Raw genomic sequence first — 20730 nt, 5'->3', positions numbered from 1 at the left:
GTCATCATCCTCATCACCGTTTGTTCACCCTCAACATCCCCAGAACATAAAATGCTCTTCTTGGGGCCCCTTCCTGGGGCCTCTTTCCCAAATGCCCTCACAGGAAACAAGCTGTAAGACTCAAGGAAATAACACTGTAAAATCTCTTCTCATACCCATAATCTTCAGAAATCCTCAGCCCATCAGCCACAGGTTTTTATTACTGGCCTCATTCAATGCCCCTACCCCAATCTACTTCCAGCCCTTATCTGATTTTTAGGTGAATTTCTTGACCAGTGACAAGACTCCAATGATCTGACATCAATACTTCAAAAATATCGTTAGAAACTGGTAAAGTTAACTTGTATATCAAGTGGAAGCCCCACTGCCAGTGGCCTGGCCCATGTCACAAAATCTAAACCTAAGTCAGCTTGCACTTACAGGAAACACCTGTCAAGGAAACCTCACATACACCATCACAATCTTCCAACTCAGCTTTAGCTAGCTTACCTTATCCTAAAAAATAGGACCTGCTGACCTCATAGGGAAATCCCCAACCTTCTAGCCAATCAAGCTATTTTCTAGTTGCCTCTTCCATTACTCTATAAAACTCATTTTTCCATCAAATCCCTCAGGAAGAGTTCTCCACTATTTGTGAGGCACTGTGCTCTGCCAATCCATGGAATGTTTTCCCTTAAATAAAGGACATCAAACTTGTTATTAAATTGTTTTAGTTTTGTCATTTGGCAATGAGGATGGGATCCCAAGACCATTGCTGAAGATTCTGGGGTTGGTGCCTAAATGCATGTGAAGGTCCTCACAGAGCTATTTTGGTTTGCTACCTCTTTGGTTGCTTTCTGGATCTCTGGTGAACTTCTTTTGGATTGAGCTCTGCCTGTATCATATGCTGAGCTCTTTGAGTTTGTTTGTTCTAATCCTTCCAGGTGAAAAATTGGGGCATGAGAGACTGGATTTTTCACAGTGAGACCTAGTAGGCTACAACATTTGGGTTTGGAGCCCATCTCATCTTCAAGGTAAGTGTCTTTTGGAGGTACTGATAGGTTTCTGGGACTGTGCTCAAGGCAGCCTAAAACAGTAAGTCTTGTTGAATTAGGGAGGATTTTTTCAACAAGGGAAAATAATGGGTCCTCCTCAACCAAAAGAAAGCATGATGGCAGCCATGAGGGGACTCACAAAGCCTCAAGGCAAGTCCACAGCATAAACAACTGGAGGACATGGGGAAATAAATGAAGACAAGATATTTGGACTTTTTTGACCAACAGCACATCAAAATCTAAATAGGCACAAGTCAGACTATTCAAGTCCATTCAAGGGGCACCTGGCTGCTTCAGTCGGTAGAGCATGCAACTCTTGATCTTGGGGTTGTAAGTTTGAGCCCCATGTTGGGTGTAGAGATTACCTAAAAATAAAATCTTTTTTTTTTAATTCTTTTTTTTAAATTCTTATGTTAATCCCCATACATTACATCATTAGTTTTAGATGAACCTAAAAATAAAATCTTAAAAAAAAAAAAAATCCTTTTGAGTGTCTGCCATTATAAAGAAATATTCTTGTAGCGGAGAGGTGTATATTCTTGTGAAAGGGATAATAGATCTATTGCTAATGAGAATCTTGGAAGCCAAAACCACAAAATTAGTAGGCATGGGTCAAAGACTTAAAGCTGTTAGAGCACTTACCACCCAAATCTAAGATACCCATGCTAGGATATGTTGGTCATGGAACAGGTTAGATTGACACTAGGTTCCCTGGCAACCCAAGAAAATTCCCAAGCAGTGATGTACACTGTAAAACACTGCACAATCCTCAACCCTGTGGCACATCTCTCTTAGTTACTAATCTGACTCTGTGAGACATAAGGCTTAACTAAAGAAATGGGATCCTCAATTTTCAAAGGATCAAGCATGTCACCTTCCAGCATACCTGCTTAGTTGATGTCTAAGAACCATGGTCCTGGAAGCTGTAGACATCTATAAAAATGGCAAAATCTTATTAAGACAAGCTAGAATTACAATGGCTATTACGGGAAACATTCTAGTTTGACAAGATCATTCATTTAAGAAGTGCACTTGAAAGTAAGGTTTCCAATTCAAACAAACATAATGGGCTACCTATTTTAATTGGTATGAAGAAGCTTCCAAAAGTCTTCAAGGTTCCAAAACTTGGAATAACTTCATTGAAAGATTTACTGCAAAAGGCTAATGAAAAGTGAAAGACATGAGAGGTACCTAAAACAAAAGACTGAGACCAACATGACTCCCACTATTTCCCTCTATCCTTTTTAACTTGAGTACTCACAGTCTACTAGTCTTCTATCTGAATTGTCTTTCCACTCTGAAAAGACTACAAGGCCATAAACACAAGTCAGCCAAGTTAGTAGCCTTACAGACACCTCCATATCTACCCTCAGACAAGGGCCTCCATATAAGCCCCTCTGAGGGTTGACAGGACTCAGGAATTCTCCAGCAAATTACTACCTGTTATTCTCTTAAACAGCCAAGGGGAAACTAAAATTAAATTTGTGGAAAACCTTTCCAAATTCTGATAGATAATGGAGCTACACTTTACTTCAAACCCCTCTCATTCTAGAACCTGCAGATGGGATCTTGGGGAAACTGGCAAAAACTGGCAAGAGTGAGAGTTCTTTTTTTTTTTAATTTTTTAAAAATTATTATTATGTTATGTTAATCACCATACATTACATTATTAGTTTTTGATGTAGTGTTCCATGATTCATTGTTTGTGTATAACACCCAGTGCTCCATGCAGAATGTGCCCTCTTTAATACCCATCACCAGGCCAACCCATCCTCCTACCCCCCTCCCCTCTAGAACCCTCAGTTTATTTTTCAGAGTCCATCATAAGAGTGAGAGTTCTTATCAGAGTCAGCTCTCCCACATCTCTGCAGTGCCTGGTCGGGAGAGGAAAATAAAATTTCCCATTGTCTTTTCCTTTCTAAATTCAGACTCATGAATTTGGTTTGTGGGTACCCATTGTCAATTCTTTCTCTCCCAGGAACACCTACTGCCTTCTTATTTGTCTTGTTTTGTGTCCTGAGAACTTGATGTGGCAACAGTCAGGTTGGAGACCCCCAAAATATGGCTAGTCAGAAATATGGGTTTTTTTAAAGGATTGCCCTTCAACATCACTCAGGCTGCAACCTAATTCTTTGAGGAATTAAAAACAGCTGTTTTGTCTTATGAGTTGACTCTTTATAAGAACAGAAATGCAGCTCTACAAGCAATTCAAAGCCCACTTATCCTTTTTGCCAATTCCAAAACCACTTGTATTCATTTCAAAAGGCTTGTGGTATTGTCAAATTCTGGATTTAGGGAATGGAAGTCCTTCTTGGAGGAACTTGCACTCTTCCCCTGTGCTTTTGAAATATAAACATATTACCCACTCTTCTCTAGGAACTCCTATCCAGTCCATCTCTTTGAAATTCAAACTTTAGGTAGCTAACTCATTTTTTTGTTTTGTTTTTTGTTTTTTAGTTTCAGAGCTAGAATTTAGTGATTCATCAGTTACATATAACACCCAGTGATCATTGCATCAAGTGCCCTCCTTAATGCCCATCATCCAATTATCCTTTCCCAACCCCACCTCCCCTCCAGCAACCCTCAGTTTGTTTCCTAGAGTTCAGCATCTCTTGTGGTTTGCCTTCCTCTCAATTTTCATCTTATTTTATTTTTCCTTCCCTTGCCCTATGTTCATCTGTTTTGTTTCTTAAATTCTACATGAGTGAAATAATATGATAATTGTTTTTCTCTGATTGACTTATTTCACTTAACATAATACCCTCTGGTTCCATCTATGTCATTGCAACTGGCAAGATTTCATTCTTTTTGATGGCTGAGTAATATTCTATTGTATATATACACGACATCTTCTTTATCCATTCATCTATCGATGGACATATGGGCTCTGTTTCCATAGTTTGACTATGATGGACATTGCTGCTATAAACATTGGGGTGCAGGTGCCCCTTCTGATCACTATGTTTGTATCCTAGTAGTGCTATTGCAGTCATAGGATAGCTCTATTTTTAAGTTTCTGAGGAACCACCATACTGTTTTTCCAGAGTGGCTGCACCAGTTTGCATTTAGGGATATAATTCTTATCAGAAAAAAAAAAAAAAAAAGGAAAGGCTATTTGGAAACTAGACAAATGAAAAATCTTTAAAGTTTTCACAAATATTAATAAAAAATGTACACTATCTGAGCAGTTAACCTTAACTTATTCCATCTACCAGAAAAACAATTTGGATCCAAGTGTTTTTTAAATTCCACATATGAGTGAAATCATATGATAATTTTTGCTTTATTATAGCTGCCTCATGTCTAAAATTTTAAAATAAAAGTTATGAAATCTCTGGTTGCATCTATCTGTAGGTCTATATATGTATGCATGATATAAATGTGTGATTTTTTTTCCTACCTCCAGATGGTATTGCCAAAATTAATTTGTAAAAAGAGCTCTATTTAAGTGGTTTAAAAAAAATTAAGCATTTGTATAAGTATGCTCTCAGAAATATAGAAATGAACCCAAATGTTTTTCAAGCTCACATGATTTAGGATAATCTTCGGTAAATAAAAGCTAGTTTAAATTTATTGATTTAATTTAAATGAGCACGTCTTTAGAATTAGCAACATTAAATATAATACTTCTACTGAGGTTTATTAAAAATCACATGAGCGGGCGCCTGGGTGGCTCAGTTGGTTAAGTGACTGCCTTCGGCTCAGGTCATGATCCTGGAGTCCCTGGATCGAGTCCCGCATCAGGCTCCCTGCTCGGCGGGGAGCCTGCTTCTCCCTCTGACCCTCCCCCCTCATGTGCTCTCTCTCTCTCGTTCTCTCTGTCTCAAATAAATAAATAAAATCTTTAAAAAAAAAAAATCACATGAGCTCATTTTATCTCATCTATCATCTTATAGAATTTGTCAGCAGGAAAGATAAGTTCAGATGATGGTTAGCTGTTTAATGTCCCATGACTTTTTCATGAGTAATCTCAACATAATTATTAAGGACAAGTATATTAAATAGATGTAAGTAAGATAAAAGTTTATAAATGAACTTTTCAATAATAATTATGCTTTGTGGTACATCTATTTTTTTTATTTTATTATGTTATGTTAATCACCATAGTGCTCGCTTCAGCAGCACATATACTAAAAATGTTAATCACCATACATGACATCATTATATGCTTTATGGTACATCTACTTAAAAATAGATTCCAGGGTGCCTGGGTGGCTCAGTCAGTTAAGTGCCGACCTTTGGTTTCAGCTCAGGCTATGATCTCAGGGTCATGATCTCAGGACTGTGAGAATGAGCTCCTTGTTGAGCCCCTCATCAGGTTCTGTGTTCAGTGTAGAGTATGCTTGTCCTTCTCCATCCCCCCACTTGCACTCACTCTCTCTTTCTCTCAAATAAATAAATAAAATTTAAAAAAATAGTTTCGGGGTGCCTGGGTGGCTCAGTTGGTTAAGTGACTGCCTTCGGCTCAGGTCATGATCCTGGAGTCCCAGGATCGAGTCCCGCATGGGTCTCCCTGCTCGGCGGGAAGCCTGCTTCAACCTCTGACCCTCCCACCTCTCATGTGCTCTCTCTCTCTCATTCTCTCTCTTTCAAATAAATAAATAAAATTTAAAAAAAAATCGGGGCGCCTGGATGGCTCAGTTGGCTAAGCGACTGCCTTCGGCTCAGATCATGATCCTGGAGTCCGGGGATCAAGTCCCGCATCGGGCTCCCTGCTCGGCAGGGAGTCTGCTTCTCCCTCTGACCCTCCTCCCTCTCATGCTCTCTGTCTCTCATTCTCTCTCTCTCAAATAAATAAATAAAATCTTTAAAAAAAAAAAAGAAAAAGAAAAAGAAAAAAAAAATAGTTTCCAAAATCTTTTTGGTAACTTGAAATTTTAATGTTATACTAAGATATGTTAAATGATAGGTATTTGTTAACTAGATCATTTCCAAATAAAATAAAATACTGAAATATTAATTACGGAACATAGGTTTATCCACTTTTGGCTTCCTTTTAGAGAGTAAATAAAGATATCTGGGTGCCACATTGAAAACATTTACTATGAGGAAGAATACACTGCTAGAAACTATGAAATGTATTTGTAAATTTGCTAATTCACAGAATGCTAGTCTAACAATCCCCAATTGTTTACTTCTTAGTTTTTACTAAAAATTAAGGATTCTGAGGGTTATGCATTCTAATATATGTAATAATATTACTAAAAATAATAAGGGAAACATCTCTATGCAAGGAATGTAGGATATGTTTTTGGTAAGAAGTATGAGATACGGAGATGTATTTTGTTAAGGGAAAAAGAGAGTAATTTTGTCCTAAAGTAAAATAATTGTTCCAGAATGAGAAAGAGGAAAAAATCAGACAAAATTTAAATGGATACAAAAAGTTATAGAATGCTTGTGGAAAAGGAATCTTGGGAAAGTAATTTTAGATGTGGTCAAGCTGTCAAAGATTGGAATGGGTCTATTTAAGTTTTTGGGGTTTTTTTTTTTTAAGAATTTTAATTTAAAAAATACACTGATGCAAAATTAGAATTTGTTTTTCTCCTTGTTACTGGCTCTGGAGGTCCCAAATAGACCAGGTCTGACCACTCGCCACTGAAAAAAATCCAAAGACAGAGGGAGAAGCAGTGATTAAACAAAAAAGGAATTTATTTCACTGAGGCCACCACCAGGAAGACAATAGAAGAATGTCTCAAAGACTGTCTCCAAAGTGCTGAAAATACTTCCAGATTTATATAAGAAAAATGTGAGACAAATGTCAGTGAGTACATGTAAGTGGGCAGTAAAGGTCATGTTGATCATTATCTTGGGGTCAGTCATGGCCAGGGTCTTGCTGGCTCAGAGCAGTCCTTATTGCTTGAGGTGTAGTTTAGGTTCCCATTAAGGGATGCTTTGCCCACAGGGTCTTTTGCCTGAGTTGAGTTAAGCTGAAAGAAGACTTTAATCAGTTAGAAAGTTTGAGGTCCAATATCCCTGATGAACGTGGATGCAAAAATTCTCACAAAGATTCTAGCCAATAGGATCCAACAGTACATTAAAAGGATTATTCACCATGACCAAGTGGGATTTATTTCTGGGCTCCAAGGTTGGTACAACATCCACAAATACATCAACATGATACACTACATTAATAAAAGAAAGGACAAGAACCATATGATCTTCTCAATAGATGCAGAAAAAGCATTTGACAAAGTAGAGCATCCTTTCTTGATTAAAATTCTTCACAGTGTAGGGATAGAGGAAACATACCTCAATATCATAAAAGCCATATGCAAAAAGCCCACAGCAAATATCATTCTCAATTATATTGGAAAAATGAGAGCTTTTCCCCTAAGTCCAAGAACACAGCAGGGATGTCCACTGTCGCCACTGCTATTCAACATAGTATTAGAAGTCCTAGCCTCAGAAATCAGAAAACAAAAAGGCATCTGAATCGGCAAAGAAGAAGTCAAATTCTCACTCTTTGCAGATGATATGATACTCTATGTGGAAAACCCAAAAGACTCCACCCCAAAATTGCTAGAACTCATACAGGAATTCACCAAAGTGGCAGGATATAAAATCAATGCACAGAAATCAGTTGCATTTCTATACACTAACAATGAGACAGAAGAAAGAGAAAATAAGGAGTCAATCCCATTTACAATTGCACCAATAACCGTAAGATACCTAGGAATAAACCTAACCAAAGAGGCAAAGGATCTGGACTCTGAAAACTACACAACACTCATGAAAGAAATAGAGGAAGACTCAAAGAAATGGAAAAATGTTCCATGCTCATGGATTGAACGAACACACATTGTTAAAATGTCTATGCTACCTAGAGCAATCTATACATTCAATGCAATCCTTACCAAAATACCATCAACTTTTTTCACAGAGGTAGAACAAATAATTCTAAAATTTGTATGGAACCAGAAAAGACCCCAAATAGCCAAAGGAATGTTGAAAAAGAAAAGCAAAGCTGGTGGCATCACAATGCCGGACTTCAAGCTGTATTACAAAGCTGTAATCAAGACAGTATGGTACCAGCACAAAAATGGACACATAGATCAATGCAACACAATAGAGAGCCCAGAAATGGACCCTCAACTCTATGGTCAACTAATCTTCAACAAAGCAAGAAAGAATATCCAATGGAAAAAAGAGAGTCTCTTCAACAAATGGTGTTGAGAAAATTGGACAATCACATGCCAAAGAATGAAACTGGGCCATTTTCTTACATCATACACAAAAATAGACTCAAAATGGATGAAAGACTTAAATGTGAGATAGGAATCCATCAAAATCTTGAGGAGAACAGAGGCAGCAACCTCTTCAACCTCAGCCACAGAAAGTTCTTGCAAGACATGTCTCCAAAGGCAAGGGAAACAAAGGCAAAAATGAGCTACTGGGACTTCATCAAGATAAAAAGCTTCTGCACAGCAAAGGAAACAGTCAACAAAACCAAAAGACAACTGACAGAATGGGAGAAGATATTTGCAAATGTCTTATCAAATAAAAGGCTAGTATCCAAAATCTATAAAGAACTTACCAAACTCAACACCCGAAGAACAAATAATCCAATGAAGAAATGGGCAGGATGAACAAACATTTCTCCAAAGAAGACATCCAAATGGCCAACAGACACATGAAAAAATACTCAACATCACTCAGCATCAGGGAAATACAAATCAAAACCTCAGTGAGATACCACCTCACACCAGTCAGAATGGCCAAAATTAACAAGTCAGGAAATGACAGATGTTAGCGAGGATGCAGAGAAAGGGGAATCCTCTTATACTGTTGGTGGGAATGCAAGCTGGTGCAGCCACTCTGGAAAACAGTATGGAGATTCCTCAAAAAGTTGAAAATAGAGCTACCTTGCAACCCAGCAATTGCACTACTAGGTATCTACCCCAAAGATACAAATGTAGTTATCCGAAGGGGTACGTGCACCCAATGTTTGTAGCAGCAATGTCCACAATAGCCAAACTATGGAAAGAGCTGAGATGTCCATGGACAGATGAATGGATAAAGATGATGTGGTGTATATATATATACACAGTGGAATATTACTCAGCCATCAGAAAGGATGAATACTTACTATTTACATTGACGTGGATAGAACTGGAAGGTATTATGCTAAGCGAAATAAGTCAATCAGAGAAAGACAATTATCATGATTTCACTTATATGTGGAATTTAAGAAATAAAACAGAGGATCATAGGGGAAGGGAGGGAAAAATAAAACAAGACAAAATCAGAGAGGGAGACAAACCATAAGACTCTTAATCATGGGAAACAAACTGAGGGTTGCTGGAGGGGAGTGGGGGGTAACTGGGTGATGGACATTAAGGAGGGCACGTTGATGCAATGAGCACTGGGTATTCTATAAGACTGATGAATCACTGAACTCTACCTCTGAAACTAATAATACACTATATGTTAATTGAGTTTAAATTTAAAAAAAAAGAAAGTTTGAGGTCAAAATGGAGGTGGCTGAAGGCCTCTTTCAGAAGGACAGAATTTTCTTGTACTATTGGTCTGCTCTTTTTTTTAATTGAAGTATAGTTGACACACAATGTTGTATTAGTTTCAGGTATACAACATAGTGATCTGTACAATTCTGTACTCCACTATGCTCACCACAAATGGAAGTATCATCAGTCACTATACAACACTATTACAATACCATTGACTATATTCCCTATGCTGTACCTTTCATACCCATAACTTATTCATTCCATAGCTGGAAGCCTGTACCTCCCACTTCCTTTCCCCCATTTTGCCTAACCCCACCACCCCCGCAGCCTCTGGCAACCACCAGTTTGTTCTCTGTATTTATGGGTCTGTTTCTGCTGTTTGTTTGTTCATTTGTTTTGTTTTTTAGATTCTACTTATAATTGAAATCATATGATATTTTTGTTTGACTTATTTCACTTAGCATATCCTCTAGGTCCATCCATATTGGTCTGTTCTTGATAAGAGATTGTGAAAGTTTCTCTTTTTTTAACCTTCTGGGTAATCTACCTGGAAAACAAAGATTTTGTGTCTTACCAAATAGTTTCCTGTGCTTCATGTTGTCTTTTATCAGGTCTTTGATTACTTAAGAAAACCCAGTCTTCTCAATATTAAAAGAGCTAAGTTTTGCTCACAACTATGTAACCTTTCATATTTGATTTAAAATGATCTGTGATTTTATTTAGTCAAATGTTCCAATCTTTTGCCATTCTGACAACTTTCCTAAATCAAATTCTAAATAGAGTCTTTTTTATTTCAGAGTAACTTTGAGTTTCCTAAAGGGTCCCTGGAAACCTCAAAGGATTTATCACCTTGTGAAGGAGAGATATTAAATTAATTAGGTGTATTTGGTATGTTAAATTATGTGGGAAGCATTGTAAAATAAGAAATGATGATAAGCCTTTGCAGGTTTTATGTGTGTGGATATATGTTACTGATTTAGGATTCCAGAAATTGTTTAAAGGTTCTAGAAATTTGTCAATACTCTCATTGTCCAATTATTATCCTAAATTATTTTTTGCCACAGAAATAACTACATTTTCTTATCGAATGAACTCTCATCAGATCTTTACCCATGGCCACTTTGAAATCTCTTGTCATTTACCGGCTATTATAGTTTTAGTCTGATGCCTTTGTTACTGAGCCACTAACATTGTCACATGGTCACAGCTGCTAACTCAAAGAATGAACGAGTAAGCCCTGGTGCACCACCCTGGCCACCTGCTCCAACCAGGGAAATCCTGAAGCCACTAGACAAATCAAAATCATAGTTTCTGGCTGGGTTTGCCAATACTATTGCCAAAGTCCAATAAACTCATCACAAGAGAAGCCAATAACTCAAAAGATGAGTTTTTGGAAAAAAGAAAGGGAGACATTTGTTTTGGGTGCTGGCAGCCAGGGGAGGTGGCAGGCTCAAGCCTTCACAACTGACCACTTAGCCCACAAGATGAACGCCTAAAGTTTTCTAAGGAGAGGTTGGGGATGGGGGTGGTATGTGCAAGAGAGCAGGCTGAGGGCACCTGAACATGGGCGGGAGTCAGTATGTGTTCAGCCCATGATCACGGGGAAGGAAGGGGATGTAGGCGGATAGGGGGTGTGGTCTCCCAAGCATTCTGTTGCTACCAGGGCTTTTCTGGCCTGGCAGTTGGGATGTTCTGTCATTGTTAAATCTTCATCATTGCCTTAAGAAAGTGAGATACGAAATAAGCACAATGGGTTTTAGTAGAGCATGAGTTAAGTGGTTTGCTTATTTCTTGTTTTAACTGTTGGCATTTGCTGTTGAGCAGGAGGGCTCCCTAACACTTTAGCAAAAGTGAGATTCATAGGAAGAACACTACCAAGAATTCTTGACCACTGACACTGCTGCCAAATTACAAAGTACTGAAATTTGAATGTGTATTTCACAACTGAGGAAGGCTCCACCTGACAACTAGTCCTGTACAAATGCCAGACTTCAGAATCAAGCTCATTAGAATGAGAAGATGCTGACATCCTGAAGTCGACTGCTTCTACCCAAGACATTGGCATAAGAATCCTGGTCCCTTCCCCTCTCATCATGAATTCCATTCACCCCTTTGTACCTGTTTTGCCATTCTTCTTCCTCTTTTTGCCACTTGGAAACATAATGCTATCATCTGTATTTCTGGAGCTCTTGCAAAGGGAGAAACCTATATGATTATTGGGTTTGCCACCAAAGACTACACTTGGTCCATGATGCTGGTGATCCCGTAGTTCTGCCTGTTACAAACTTCTCCCTGATTTCCAATGCTTCAGTTTAATGGACCAAATGAAGCCCTTTCTCTACATGTCAGACTCCCTAAAATAAAGGACATCAAACGTGTTCCTTCATTGTCATTTAATAAAACAAAAATATAGAGCAATATATAGTTAACACATTAAGAGACCCAAATTAATAGTTACTATGTCAGCATATGAATGCTTACTATAGAGGAGGCATTTTATATATATTATCTCTAATACAACAATTTCAGAAGGTAAACTATATCCATCCTCATTTGTACATGAAGAAAGTTAAAAGATAAACTGAGGCACATTAAAATTTTTTTAAGAGTTTATTTGAGCAAAAATCAATTTCAATGGGGAATCCGGAAGTGGTTAGGAGCGGTCCACCAACAGAAGCTTCAGGGAAGACTTCCATAGAGAAAAGGTGGAAGCAAAGCCAGGTAATCATTTCACTGGCTGTAGCTTAAGCATTTGCATTATTTGCAAAAGCCTAGTCCGCTGTTTGTGATTTGTTGTGAAGGGGCGCAGAATATGCCATTCCAAAATATGCCTCTTTGGCATAAGCATTATGTTGAGCTGCTTATTTTTAAGTAACCACAGACACAAGAGAAGTTCTGAAAACCAAGTAGGAGTGGCCCTTCTGTAAGGGACATTTACATTTATAAGGGAATCTCCATTTGTAAGGGGAGTCTCCCTCCCTGTGCCAGGAGAAGGATGACTCTGAATCACAAGAAACTCTTATCAATGGAGAAGGCGTAGACTTAAATCTGCCTAAGAACTTTACTTTTTACTGTGCTTTTCTTGATAACCTCCTGTAATTGGCTCCCCCTCCCCCTTCCAAAAATTTTTTTTTCTTTTGTGTTTCGCTGAAGATAATGTTTAAGTGATGGCTTGGGCCGTTTGGGGAGTCACTCAGTTTTCCTGGATATTTCCCATGTATACAAGAGGTATTCATGTTATTCAAATTCTGTTTGTTTTTCCTCCTGTTAATCTGTCTTTTGTTACTGAGGAGGGGGTGGTGTCTCAGCCTAGACCCTAGAAGGGTAGGGGTGAAAATTAATTCTCCTCCCCTACAAAACCAAAGAGGAGTCTCTCTATAGAAATAGGAGTCTCTCTTTCCCATCACAGCTGGGAAAAGACCAAAGAACAAAATACAAAGAGGTGTTTCTAAAAGAAAACGGATACAAGTATAAAGGCACACTTTTTTTTTTTTGGCACACTTTTTTTTTTAAAGATTTTATTTATTTATTTGAGAGAGAGAGAACACAAATGGGGGAGGGGCAGAGAGGGAGAAGCAGACTTCTTGTAATCTTAGATGTTTTATCCATCTTTTTAAAGCTCTGTTGTTTCACCTTTAAAATGGAGATTGCATTAGCACTTACCTTATAATGTTAAGATTAAATCGGAAAATCCATGAGTAATGTTGTTTAAAAAAACAAAACTCAACTGAGTAAATTTTGAAGATCTTATTGGCTCTATTCAATGATTAATTGGGCGGCATCCAATCTAGCAGATAGAAAAGAGCTCCCAGGAGCTGTACAAAATGAAAGATTTTATAGGCAGAAGGGAGCAGAGAGAAGGAAGTTATACTAGGCCAAAAAGAAGATTGGTTATGGCAAGATTGCTTTCCTTTGGGGGATGATGTGGGGGGGAGGGTGTCATCAGGCAGATTACCTAATTTATGCAGATCAGGCAATTAGTGATTAAGTCTCAGTTTGATGATGTGGGGTTTAGCATTTTGGGTTTGTTGTCTTGTTCTTAACAATGCTTAACATAGAACTAGAGGGAACCTGGGTGGCTCAGTCAGTTTTGAGTCTGTCTTCAGCTCAGGTCATGATCCCAGGATTCTGGGATCAAGCCTCACATGGGGCTCCTTGCTTAGCCAAAAGCCTGATTCCCCCTCTGCCTGCTGCTCCCCCAGCTTGTGCTCTCTCTCTCTCTCTCTGACAAATAAATAAGTAAAATCTTAAAAAAACAAACAAAAACAAAACAAACCAAAAAAAAAAAAACACCCACCTCGCACATAAATCTAGTCTTCATCATTACTGTCATTAAAAGACCAGGGGGGCCGAGCAAGATGGCGGAGGAGTAGGAGACCTGGATTTCCTCTGGTCCGAGGAATTCAGCTGGATAGGGATCAAACCATTCTGAACACCTACGAACTCAACAGGAGATCGAAGAAAAGAAGAGCAACAACTCTCTCATCAGAAAAGCGACCACTTTCTGGAAGGATGTGCAGAGAAGTGAATCCAAGGCGATATTCGGAAGGATAGACAGCGGGAGAGGGGCCTCCGTCTGCCACTTCTGGCAAGTGATAGAGCCGCGGGGCACAAAATCGGAACTTTTAAAAGTCTGCTCCGCCGAGGGACGTCACTCTGGTGGCTAAGCGGGGGGTGGAACCCTCCGGAACAGTGTGGTCTCAGGACCCTCGGGGTCACAAAAGACCGGGGGCGCCTGAGTGCGGCAGAGCTCCCAGGTAACGGAGCAGGGAAGCCGGCTGCAGAGGCGGAGCCCAGGCGCGGGCTCTCAGCTCGGGGTGGCCATAAACCGTGATCCGCGGCCCAGTCGGGCCCCTGCTCCTCCAGCAGGGACCCCACAAGCGGCAGATCCGGGGAGACTCACCTTCTTCCCCGGGAGGAGCCACGCGGGAGTCGCGCAGGGATCTGCTGGGTTTGGAGACTCCACCCGGGGTGGGGGCCAGAGATAGAAACGCGCGGTCACAGGCCGGGCGAGCACGGGGTGCGGCCGGAGACCGGGGAGACGGGAGTGACTGACGGCTTTTCTCTGGGGGCTCCCTGAGGAGCGGGGCCCCGAGTTCTCGGCTCCTCCGGGCCGGAGATTGGGAGGCCGCCATTTTCACTCTCCGCCTCCAACGCTGTACGGAAAGCTCGCAGGGAACAAAAGCCCCGGAGAGCAAACCCGAGCAGATGACTCAGCCGGGAGGGGGCAAGGGCGGGCAATTCTGCCTCCGGCAGAGACATTTGGAAACCACGGCAACAGGCCCCTCCCCAGAAGATCAGCGAGAACAGCCAGCCAAGACCAAGTTGACCGATCAATGAGAACGGCAGAACTCCAGCACTACGGGAATACTGCACATAGAAATCATGGCTTTTTTACCATGATTCTTTAGTCTTTAAAAGTTAATTTTTTTAACTGTCTTTTTTCTTTTCTTTTTGAGTTTTTCTTTTTCCCTTTTTCAACCAACATCTTATCAATCTCTTTTTTTAAAAGAAATATTTTTATTTTTCATTTTTAGAGTCATATTCTATCCCTTCAGAGTAGTTACCCATATTTTTGGCATATATATATAAGTTGTTCTCTCTTTAAAATTTTGAGATAGTTTCTTCTAACAGATCAAAATATACCCTAAATCTCTAGTGTACAGTTTTTTTCTACTCCCCTGCCTGATCACATTCTCTCCTTTTTTTTAATGGAGCAAATTATAGTAGAGAACTTCCTAATTTGGGGAAGGAAACAGGCATCAAAATCCAGGAAGCACAGGGAACCCCTCTCAAAATCAATAAAAATAGGTTAACACCCCGACATCTAATAGTAAAACTTACGAGTCTCAGAGATAAAGAGAAAATCCTGAAAGCAGCTCGGGAGAAGAGATCTGTAACCTACAATGGTAGAAACATTAGATTGGCAACAGACCTATCCACAGAGACCTGGCAGGCCAGAAAGGACTGGCAGAATATATTCAGAGCACTAAATGAGAAAAATATGCAGCCAAGAATACTATATCCAGCTAGGCTGTCACTGAAAATAGAAGGAGAGATAAAAAGCTTCCAGGACAAACAAAAACTAAAGGAATTTGCAAACACGAAACCAGCCCTACAAGAAATCTTGAAAGGAGTCCTCTAAGCAAAGAGAGACCCTAAAAGCAACATAGACCAGAAAGGAACACAGACAATATACAGTAACAGTCACCTTAGAGGCAATACAATGGCACTAAATTCCTATCTTTCAATAGTTACCCTGAATGTAAATAGGCTAAATGCCCCAATCAAAAGACATAGGCTATCAGATTGGATTAAAAAACAAGACCCATCGATATGCTGTCTGCAAGAGACTCATTTTAGACCCAAAGACACCCCCAGATTGAAAGTAAGGCGGTGGAAAACCATTTACCATGCTAATGGACACCAAAAGAAAGCTGGGGTGGCAATCCTTATATCAGACAAATTCGATTTTAAACCAAAGACTGTAATAAGAGATGAGGAAGGACACTATATCCTACTTAAAGGGTCTATCCAACAAGAAGATCTAACAATTGTAAATATCTATGCCCCTAACATGGGAGCAGCTAATTATATAAGGCAATTAATAACAAAAGCAAAGAAACACATCAACAACAATACAATAATAGTGGGGGACTTTAACACCCCCCTCACTGAAATGGACAGATTGTCTAAGCAAAAGATCAACAAGGAAATAAAGGCTTTAAATGACACACTAGACCAAATGGACTTCACAGACATATTCAGAACATTCCAGTCCAAAGCAACGGAATACACATTCTTCTCTAGTGCCCATGGAACATTCTCCAGAATAGATCACATCCTGGGTCACAAATCAGGTCTCAACCGGTACCAAAAGATTGGGATCATTCCCTGCCTATTTTCAGACCACAATGCTTTGAAACTAGAACTCAATCACAAGAGAAAAGTCAGAAAGAACTCAAATACATGGAGGCTAAAGAGCATCCTACTAAAGAATGAATGGGTCAACCAGGAAATTAAAGAATTAAAAAAAATTCATGGAAACCAACGAAAATGAAAACACAACTATTCAAAATCTTTGGGATGCAGCAAAGGCAGTCCTAAGAGGAAAGTATATAGCAATACAAGCCTTTCTCAAGAAACGAGAAAGGTCTCAAGTACACAACCTAACCCTACACCTAAAGGAGCTGGAGAAAGAACAGCAAATAAAGCCTAAACCCAGCAGGAGAAGAGAAATCATAAAGATCAGAGCAGAAATCAATGAAATAGAAACTAAAAGAACAGTAGAACAGATCAATGAAACTAGGAGCTGGTTCTTTGAAAGAATTAACAAGATTGATAAACCCCTAGCCAGACTTATCAAAAAGAAAAAAGAAATGACCCAAATCAACAAAATCATGAATGAAAGAGGAGAGATCACAACCAACACCAAAGAAATACAAACAATTATAAGAACATATTATGAGCAACTCTATGCCAGCAAATTAGATAACCTGGAAGAGATGGATGCATTCCTAGAGATGTATCAACTACCAAAACTGAACCAGGAAGAAATAGAAAACCTGAACAGACCTATAACCACTAAGGAAATTGAAGCAGTCATCAAAAATCTCCCAAAAAAACCAAAAGCCCAGGGCCAGATGGCTTCCCAGGGGAATTCTACCAAACATTTAAAGAAGAATTAATACCTATTCTTCTGAAACTGTTCCAAAAAATAGAAATGGAAGGAAAACTTCCAAACTCATTTTATGAGGCCACCATTACCTTGATCCCAAAACCAGACAAAGACCCCATCAAAAAGGAGAATTACAGACCAATATCCCTGATGAACATGGATGCAAAAATTCTCACCAAAATACTAGCCAATAGGATCCAACTGTACATTAAAAGGATTATTCACCACGACCAAGTGGGCTTTATTCCTGGGCTGCAAGGTTGGTTCAACATCCGCAAATCAATCAACGTGATACAATACATTAACAAAAGAAAGAACAAGAACCATATGATCCTCTCAATAGATGCAGAAAAAGCATTTGACAAAGTACAGCATCCTTTCTTGATCAAAACTCTTCAGAGTATAGGCATAGAGGAAACATACCTCAATATCATAAAAGCCATCTATGAAAAACCTACAGCGAATATCATTCTCAATGGGGAAAAACTGAGAGCTTTCCCCCTAAGGTCAGGAACGCGGCAGGGATGTCCACTATCACCACTGCTATTCAACATAGTATTAGAAGTCCTAGCCACAGCAATCAGACAACAAAAAGAAATCAAAGGCATCCAAATCGGCAAAGAAGTCAAACTCTCACTCTTTGCAGATGATATGATACTTTATGTGGAAAACCCTAAAGACTCCACCCCAAAATTTCTAGAACTCATACAGGAATTCAGTAAAGTGGCAGGGTATAAAATCAATGCACAGAAGTCAGTGCATTCCTATACACCAACAAGACAGAAGGAAGAGAAATTAAGGAGTCAATCCCATTTACAATTGCACCCAAAACCATAAGATACCTAGGAATAAATCTAACCAAAGAGGCAAAGGATCTGTACTCAGAAAACTATAAAATACTCATGAAAGAAATTGAGGAAGACACAAAGAAATGGAAAAACGTTCCATGCTCATGGATTGGAAGAACAAATATTGTGAAGATGTCAATGCTACCTAGAGCAATCTACACATTCAATGCAATTCCCATCAAAATACCATCCACTTTTTTCAAGAAATGGAACAAATAATCCTAAAATTTGTATGGAACCAGAAAAGACCCCGAATAGCCAGAGGAATGTTGAAAAAGAAAAGCAAGGCTGGCGGCATCACAATTCCGGACGTCCAGCTCTATTACAAAGCTGTCATCATCAAGACAGTATGGTACTGGCACAAAAACAGACACATAGATCAATGGAACAGAAGAGAGAGCCCAGAAATGGACCCTCAACTCTATGGTCCACTCATCTTTGACAAAGCAGGAAAGAATGTCCAGTGGAAAAAAGACAGTCTCTTCAACAAATGGTGTTGGGAAAACTGGATAGCCACATGCAGAAGAATGAAACTGGACCATTTCCTTACACCACACACAAAAATAGACTCAAAATGGTTCAAAGACTTCAATGTGAGACAGGAATCCATCAAAATCCTAAAGGAGAACACGGGCAGCAACCTCTTCGACCTCAGCTGCAGCAACTTCTTCTTAGAAACATCACCAAAGGCAAGGGAAGCAAGAGCAAAAATGAACTATTGGGACTTCATCAAGATAAAAAGCTTTTGCACAGCAAAAGAAACAGTCAACAAAACCAAAAGACAACCGACAGAATGGGAGAAGATATTTGCAAATGACATATCAGATAAAGGGCTAGTATCCAAAATCTATAAAGAACTTATCAAACTCAACACCCAAAGAACAAAGAGTCCAATCAAGAAATGGGCAGAAGACATGAACAGACATTTTTCCAAAGAAGACATCCAAATGGCCAATAGACACATGAAAAAGTGCTCAACATCGCTTGGCATCAGGGAAATCCAAATCAAAACCTCAATGACATACCACCTCACACCAGTCAGAATGGCTAAAATTAACAAGTCAGGAAATGACAGATGTTGGCAGGGATGTGGAGAAAGGGGAACCCTCCTACACTGTCGGTGGGAATGCAAGCTGGTGCAGCCACTCTGGAAAACAGTGTGGAGGTTCCTCAAAAAGTTGAAAATAGAGCTAGCTACCATGTGACCCAGCAATTGCACTACTGGGTATTTACCCCAAAGATACAAAAGTAGGGATCCGAAAGGGTACGTGCACCCCGATGTTTATAGCAGCAATGTCCACAATAGCCAAACTGTGGAAAGAGCCAAGATGTCCATCGACAGATGAATGGATAAAGAAGATGTGGTATATATATACAATGGAATATTATGCAGCCATCAAAAGGAATGAGATCTTGCCATTTGCAATGACGTGGATGGAACTGGAGGGTATTATGCTGAGCGAAATAAGTCAAACAGAGAAAGACATGTATCATATGACCTCACGGATATGAGGAATTCTTAATCACAGGAAACAAACTGAGGGTTGCTGGAGTGGGGGGGGTGGGAGGGATGGGGTGACTGGGTGATAGACACTGGGGAGGGTATGTGCTCTGGTAAGCGCTGTGAATTGTGCAAGACTGTTGAATCTCAGATCTGTACCTATGAAACAAATAATGCAAAAAAAAGAAGAAGATAGCAGGAGGGGAAGAATGAAGGGGGGGAATCGGAGGGGTAGACGAACCATGAGAGATGATGGACTCTGAAAAACAAACTGAGGGTTCTAGAGGGGAGGGGGGTGGGAGGATGGGTTAGCCTGGTGGTGGGTATTGAGGAGGGCACATTCTGCATGGAGCACTGGGTGTTATGCACAAACTGAATCATGGAACACTACATCTAAAACTAATGATGTAATGTATGGGGATTAACATAACAATAAAAAAATAAAAAAAAAAAAAAAAACAAAGACCAGGAAAGTCTCGTCTACTCCAATGAGGAACATTGTTTATGGACCCAATTTGGAAAGGGCCAATTATTGCTACAAAGTCCATTGTCTCCAGCTCCAGATGCTCTCAGATTCTAGCCACTTGATTCCGGAGGTGCTCTTTTCTCTTTTCTCTGCTTGGTTGGGTTTTGTTTCTCTTCCTCTTAACACCATGACCACCCTTTTAGTGGATTCCCGTGATTGTTCTATCAGTTCTCTCTAGGGTTTCCTCATTACGGCCACTTCCTCCAGACCTGAGCCACCCATGCAGCACCACTATCAGCTGCCGATCCCGAAAGAAGAGGAAGTCAGGGAGGAAAAGCAACCACAGAAGAGAAGAGAGGAGAAAGAATGATTGAGGTATGGAGACTCTGGTTTGAGGTATCTCATCCAGGTCCTACACTAGCATCACCATCTAGACCAGCCTGGAAACTTCCTCTGGGAATTCATGTCTTTGTGTTAAAACTTTGTCATCTTTAACAACATTTTAGAAATACAAATGCCCTAAGCTAAGTGGGTCATTAACTTCAGAGGATGCATTTGTTTACCTTTCTCAGAACAGCAGAGTGTTGAAGAATTTTGATGAGAGGAGAGAGAAATAATATGACAGCAGGGCTATTTCCCAGGAGTCCAAGACCCATGACAAAGTGAGGGGCTTAGACAACAAAGGCTATTTATCTCTAAGGACCTAAGTTAGTAAGGGAGGGGTAAGACTCGATTTTA

The sequence above is a fragment of the Mirounga angustirostris genome, unplaced genomic scaffold (assembly GCF_029215605.1).
Source record: "Mirounga angustirostris isolate CCGP_5_RB_7025 unplaced genomic scaffold, mMirAng1.0.hap1 SCAF_6, whole genome shotgun sequence".
In the NCBI taxonomy this organism is placed as follows: Eukaryota; Metazoa; Chordata; class Mammalia; order Carnivora; family Phocidae; genus Mirounga; species Mirounga angustirostris.
This window is presented reverse-complemented; position numbering follows the sequence as displayed.